The sequence below is a fragment of the Oncorhynchus nerka genome, linkage group LG21 (genome assembly GCF_034236695.1).
Source record: "Oncorhynchus nerka isolate Pitt River linkage group LG21, Oner_Uvic_2.0, whole genome shotgun sequence".
In the NCBI taxonomy this organism is placed as follows: Eukaryota; Metazoa; Chordata; class Actinopteri; order Salmoniformes; family Salmonidae; genus Oncorhynchus; species Oncorhynchus nerka.
In genome coordinates, this window is record NC_088416.1 from 1,956,040 (window position 1) to 1,963,208 (window position 7,169).

A 7,169-nucleotide genomic window follows, 5' to 3' on the forward strand; every position below is an offset into this window, starting at 1 on the left:
GTCAGTGTAAATGTGTGTGTATGTTATGAGTGTGTAGAGTCAGTATAAATGTGTGTGTATGTTATGAGTGTGTAGAGTCAGTATAAATGTGTGTGTATGTTATGAGTGTGTAGCGTCAGTATAAATGTGTGTGTATGTTATGAGTGTGTAGTGTCAGTGTAAATGTGTGTGTATGTTATGAGTGTGTAGAGTCAGTATAAATGTGTGTGTATGTTATGAGTGTGTAGAGTCAGTATAAATGTGTGTGTATGTTATGAGTGTGTAGCGTCAGTATAAATGTGTGTGTATGTTATGAGTGTGTAGTGTCAGTGTAAATGTGTGTGTATGTTATGAGTGTGTAGAGTCAGTATAAATGTGTGTGTATGTTATGAGTGTGTAGAGTCAGTATAAATGTGTGTGTATGTTATGAGTGTGTAGCGTCAGTATAAATGTGTGTGTATGTTATGTGTGTGTAGAGTCAGTGTAAATGTGTGTGTATGTTATGAGTGTGTAGCGTCAGTATAAATGTGTGTGTATGTTATGAGTGTGTAGAGTCAGTATAAATGTGTGTGTATGTTATGAGTGTGTAGCGTCAGTATAAATGTGTGTGTATGTTATGTGTGTGTAGAGTCAGTGTAAATGTGTGTGTATGTTATGAGTGTGTAGCGTCAGTGTAAATGTGTGTGTATGTTATGAGTGTGTAGAGTCAGTATAAATTTGTGTGTATGTTATGAGTGTGTAGCGTCAGTGTAAATGTGTGTGTATGTTATGAGTGTGTAGAGTCAGTATAAATGTGTGTGTATGTTATGAGTGTTTTGGAGCGTCAGTGTAAATGTGTGTGTATGTTATGAGTGTGTAGAGTCAGTATAAATGTGTGTGTATGTTATGAGTGTGTTGGAGCGTCAGTGTGCATAGAGAGACTGGACTAGTTTTTGATTCGTTTTGACAAATGTGACGACTTGGGGACCTTGGCAGCACCTCAATACTTCTACCTATCCGACGGATATTGGTTTATATAAAGTATAACGTTCAAATGGGTTTTCTCTGATATTCCTGGACCTTTATGCTGCGTTCTGTCTGTTACTGACACACACTTCTCACAGTAGAATACCGTATCAAAGCCTTTGGTTCATCTTGCATAACATGGATATCAAAAAGTGAAGCTGTCAGTCGATGATGACTTGGCACTTGGTCTCCTCACATTGACTAGGCGAAGATGTACGACACCGAACAAGCTGGTCTGTGCAATAGGGCGTTTATATTTACATAGTCTATACTTTCCATCAATTAACTATTATTGCTTGTGGTCGACTGATGAAGGTTTGAGGAGGACAAAAAAAAAGAAACAAAAGTCCTGTGTCAGCAAGTCTGCCAATGCAGACCTGGCTGTGGGGAAGGAGGAGGAATTAGTATGCTGTTCACTAAACACTGGAGGAAAAGTACGGGCATAAATATTGCAATTTCCATCCTGAGGTGGGGAGATGGAGGCTTGTGAGTAAGTACATTTTGACAGGCTATATAGGAACTACTGCCATAGGAGAATTCACTGATTAAGAATCAGGTTAGCTGTGCAGTATTGATGCAATGATGGCTGCATAATTTAGGTAATGAAACTAGAACAATCAGTGCAAAATCCATTCTGGTGGGGGAAAGGTTCTCTAGCCGTGACATAAATCGTTCAAGGGCCACTGAACACTTTCCTTTCTCTTAGCTTCAGTATTTATCCAACCTGCATTAATTCAAGACTTACAGTATGTGGCCATATCGGCACTGTGAAACTATATAATGACCTAAAAGGCGTACTGTATATACCGATGAAATGCAGTTGGAGGCAGAGGCAATATCACAGCTGTCTATATGTAGTCGATGCAGTGTCAAATCAATACTTTATTAGCTAACCCACTAGTGTCCCCCTCTGGTGCAGTGTAATACAACGATACACTCTGACATGAGCAGCAGGTTAGGCTACAGACACCACTGGACTAACAGAGATAAACATACTATATTTATCATCTGATAAATACATTTCCTCACTGATGTAAGAACCTCTGTTTTAATTTCAATGTAGTGCACACACACACACACACACACACACACACACACAGACACGCCCACGCACGCACACACACACACACACACAGACACGCTCACCCTCACTCACTCAGTGCCTTTAAGTGGGTCTGGCACTCTCCCACCTCATTCTGCTGCAGCACTCCCTGTTGAGCCCCACCTCCCACGAGGAACCAGCCCACCCACTGCCCAGACAGTTAGACCCACGCCAGACAGTTAGACAGCTAGTGAGAGAAGAGAACCTCGGTGGGTTTGAGAAGGGCTTGGCTCACTCATTGACTAGCTATAGACTGACAGTGAGTCTAGAGGAGGAAAGAGACCAGAAGAGAAGAAGAAGAGCTTTTAAGTGATTGTTTGTGAGTGTGTGTGTGTGTGTGTGTGTGTGTGTGTGTGTGTGTGTGTGTGTGTGTGTGTGTGTGTGTGTGTGTGTGTGTGTGTGTGTGTGTGTGTGTGTGTGTGTGTGTGTGTGTGTGTGTGCGCGTGTGTGTGTGTTGTGTTGTGTGCGTGTGTGCGTGTGCATCATGGCATCAGGAGGCCATGGGATGAGGGGTAGAGGGGAACCCCTCCACGCACCCCACCTCTCAGACATCTACGCCAACAGTGCTGTCCAGCAGCAGGACTATTCTGCAACCATCTGGCTCCGCAGCAAAGAGAAGCTGGAACATGTGAGTACCCTGAACGCACACTTAAACACACCTTATACACACTGGGGGAAGTTGTTGGGGAGATTCCAGAAGAATGTACAATAGTGTTAGTAGGGGTTAGAGGCTGAAGACAGGTTTGGCTGGGCTACTGGCTGAGAATGATTTGAGGGACAGTTGACTTCGATCTCTTGTCTAACCCAAGGATTCAATCCACTCAACTTGGATGAAATGTAATTGATTTGGGACAGGATATCCACAGGGAATACATTCAGATGAAATGTAATTGATTTGGGACAGGATATCCACAGGGAATACATTGAGATGAATGTAATTGATTTGGGACAGGATATCCACAGGGAATACATTCAGATGAAATGTAATTGATTTGGGACAGGATATCCACAGGGAATACATTCAGATGAAATGTAATTGATTTGGGACAGGATATCCACAGGGAATACATTCAGATGAAATGTAATTGATTTGGGACAGGATATCCACAGGGAATACATTCAGATGAAATGTAATTGATTTGGGACAGGATATCCACAGGGAATACATTCAGATGAAATGTAATTGATTTGGGACAGGATATCCACAGGGAATACATTCAGATGAATGTAAGTTGATTGAAATATTCATGCAGGAACCAGTTTGCAAAGTGCCGTGACGATCAAAGAGATGGGGCCTAGTTCAGCTGTCCTCAAGTCAAAATGTGACACTATATAAAAATGTGAATAGTTTGTTTTTAAATGCCATGCAATGGAGCGTTATAACAGCCTCTCCAACCTAAACTCAAGTGTTCCACTGCAGCATAATACTGTATCGTGTGTTGGAGGACGGCAGGATCTCTAGAATAGGACATCCACCATCAATATTCAATATATGACCATTTCGCTACACTCGCATTAACATCTGCTAACCATGTGTATGTGACCGATAAGATTTGATTTGAGGATGAGGAGGAGGCTACTGTAAAAAAATAAAAAAAATAAGATTCAATGAAGTTGTTGGTGAGTTTGATGGGTCTATAGAAAAGTATTAAGAACTACTTGAGAGGGGATAGGACCCGAACGGGAAGGGATTAGAATATGAAATGGTATAACGGAGAGTAAGCTAGCATCGTCCATTCTCAGCCCATTAATTTGGAATGCCTGGAGCTAGCCACCGGAGGATTGCAGCCGAGGAAATGTGCTTCGCGGCCTCCAATGAGAATTGATTACTTCCACTGTCCGCCTCACACACACTCAATGCCTACTTTAAATAGTGCCGATCGAGCTCCGATCGAGCTCTGTTTTAACTTCATCTCTCTTTTCATTTGAAATGCCCGCTGCCAAAACTCAAACTAACTTAAGTGTTGGGTTTCTGCTTCGGTTTCTATTTTCTACGTTAGTGTTTAAGTTAAGGGAGTCATGTGTTTTTACCTTGCATTAGGGCTACACAGACTTAGGCTGAACTCCTCCGCCGTAGGCTAGAGACATCCTCTCCCTCTAAGCGTGCCCTCTCGGAGGCAGTGAGCTTTTTAGCTGAAACTGAGTGTAAATATTTAATGGTTGGGGGTGGAACGGGACTGGGAGATCTGCCTGCTTTAAGTATACTGAGTACAGCAGACACCTGCCTTGACATCTCATGTCTGAAGGGAAGTGACAGATGTGCCACAATAGTAACTGTTATGTACTTGACCTGGGTTCAAATAATGATGTTTGTTTTAATATAGTTTCAGTGTTTGCTTGAGCCTGCCTGCAGTGCCAGATGGGAAGGGTTTACATTTTTAGGACTATTGTATTAGTTCAATTTAAGCTAGGCAAGCTCAATCAGACACAGGTCAGGTATTTGAAATGATTTCAAATAGTATTTGAACCCAGTTCTGGTGAGTGGAGACCTGCCCTGAAATCTCATGTCGGAACAGGGAGACATGCTACTCTAGTACTGTTATGTACAGTCTGTCCTCAGAAGCCCTGAGGTCTGTCTGTTACACTATACACTCTACTGTTCCTTTATGCAGCCCAGACCCAACTCAACCCCACACACTAATCCATTGGGCTGGTGTATGGATCACGCAGTGCTGCATTACAATAAATGGATTATTGGGAAAGCCGAGCAGCTACAGAGTAAGATAGAGTCTCCAGCTATAGACAGAGACTTTGTGGACCAGCAGCTTCTACAGATGTAGGATCTACATTTGAGCCAGTTTGCTACAGCAGGAAAATAATCCTCCAGCAACAGGAAATGTGAATTATTATGTGGATTGTAATTCATGTAAATGTTTTGTAGGGGTTGATACATTTGTCTTTAGGGGAAGTCTGACATTTTAAAGTGTAAATTACAAACTTTACTACAAGCCTTTTTAAACCTTGAATACATTACAAGTTAGCCTTTTTTGCTGCCCGGGAAAATTCTCAACAACAAAAGAGTGATCAAATTAAGATCCTGCATCTGTAATTCATCTATATTTTCAACCCACTTTAACTTCCTGCCAGTATTAAAACTTTGGTCATTCTTCACCGTCAGCTCAGTCCAGCTCCACTGTCTGCTCTCTCTCTCTCTCTCTCTCTCCCCCCTCTCTCTCTCTCTCTCTCTCTCTCTCTCACTCTCCCCCTCTCTCTCTCTCTCACTCTTTCTCTCTTTCTCTCTTTCTCTCTCTCTCTCTCTCTCTCTCTCTCTCTCTCTCTCTCTCTCTCTTTCTCTCTCTCACTCTCTCTCACTCTCTCTCTCCCTCTCTCTGTCTCTCTCTCTCTCTCTCTCTCGTGGGCACAACGCCAGTCTCCCATGGCACTGGTGCCCGACGGCCCACTCAGCACATCACAGACATTGACCCTCACCATGAAACCACGCTGACATGCGGACACACAAACACCTATTTCCTGTTCCTGTTCCTGTTTCGGAACGTGTGAATGAGTCATGGTATTATGTGTGAAGGTGAAAAACTGTGTACCTGGATCGCCTTCACGACGGCGCCTGTACAAGTGAGTAAAGGGAATATATTATAGCATTCTTATGACAACAAATTCTGTTGTATTCCCTGTTGTCAAAAATGCACATTTCATCAATGACTTGTGATCCCTCCATCGTCATTCAAAACTGACCATATAGTACAAGACCCCTGCAGATGTAGGAACTTCATTTGATCACCCTTTTGTGGCTGAGAGTTTTTAAGACTATTGTATATGTTCCATTTGGCTAGGCAAGCTCCATCAGACACAGGTCAAGTATTTGAAATACTTCAACTCAAGTGTTCCACTACAGCATATACTGTATCGTGTGTGGGAGGATGGCAGGACCTCTAGAATAGGACATCCACCATCAATATTCAATATATTACCTGTAAGCTAGCATCGTCAATTCTCAGCCCATTCATTTGGCCGAGGAAATGTGCTTCGCAGCCTCCAATTAGAATGGATTACTTCCACTGTCCACCTCACACACACTCCATGCCTGCTTTAAATAGTGTCGATTGAGCTCCAAACTTTGTTTAACTTCTCTCTTTTAAGCAAAAAAAAAAGTGAAATGCCAAACTTAAGTTTTTTTTTTCCTGCTGTAGCAAACTGGCTCAAATTGAGATCCTACATCTGCATCTCCCCATTCCACAGAGAAATCAGACTCCCACACACTGTAACCACTGTAGCACAACAGACATGTCTCTCTGTGGTTGAGGGGAGCTCCACTGTATACAGTATGAGACCTCTGCAATAGTAGCATCTTGTACAGCTGAGGTAGTCTTAATCAGTCTCTAGTGTGGGTGAGCTGGGCCAAAGACAGCGCATAGAAGATAATGACGTCCCTGTTGGAGAATTACAGTCTGAACAGGCTGCTCTGAGCCAGTGCAATGAATCAGTGCTGGAATTGGATTGAAAAGGTTTGGCATGGGCCCTCAGATTCTCAAAATGTTCTACAGCTGCACCACTGAGAGGATCTTGACTGGCTGCATCACCTCTTGGTAGAGTAACTGCACGGTATCCGACAGAGGGTTGTGCGCATGGCCCAGTACTTCACTCAGAGGAAGGCCGAAAAATTGTCAAAACTGCAGCCACCCAAGTCCTTCCACATACCAGGACTTTATACCAGGCGGTGCTTCTAGAGGAAGTGATAACCCGTAATCTAACTAACAATTCCAAAACTTGTCAAAGACTGCAGCCAGCCAGTAGATGGTATCAAGTCATAGACTACTCTCTCTGCTACTGCACCACAACGAGTAACCAAGCGCCAAGTCTGTGACCAAAAGATATCTGAACAGCTTCAACCCTCAAGCCATAAGACTGCTGAACAGCTAATCAACTGGCTACCCGGACTATTTACATTGATCCCCTTTACTATTTACAGTGCCTTGCGAAAGTATTCGGCCCCCTTGAACTTTGCGACCTTTTGCCACATTTCAGGCTTCAAACATAAAGATATAAAACTGTATTTTTTTTTGTGAAGAATCAACAACAAGTGGGACACAATCATTCCATTTCCTTCCATTTCAATATTATCGCT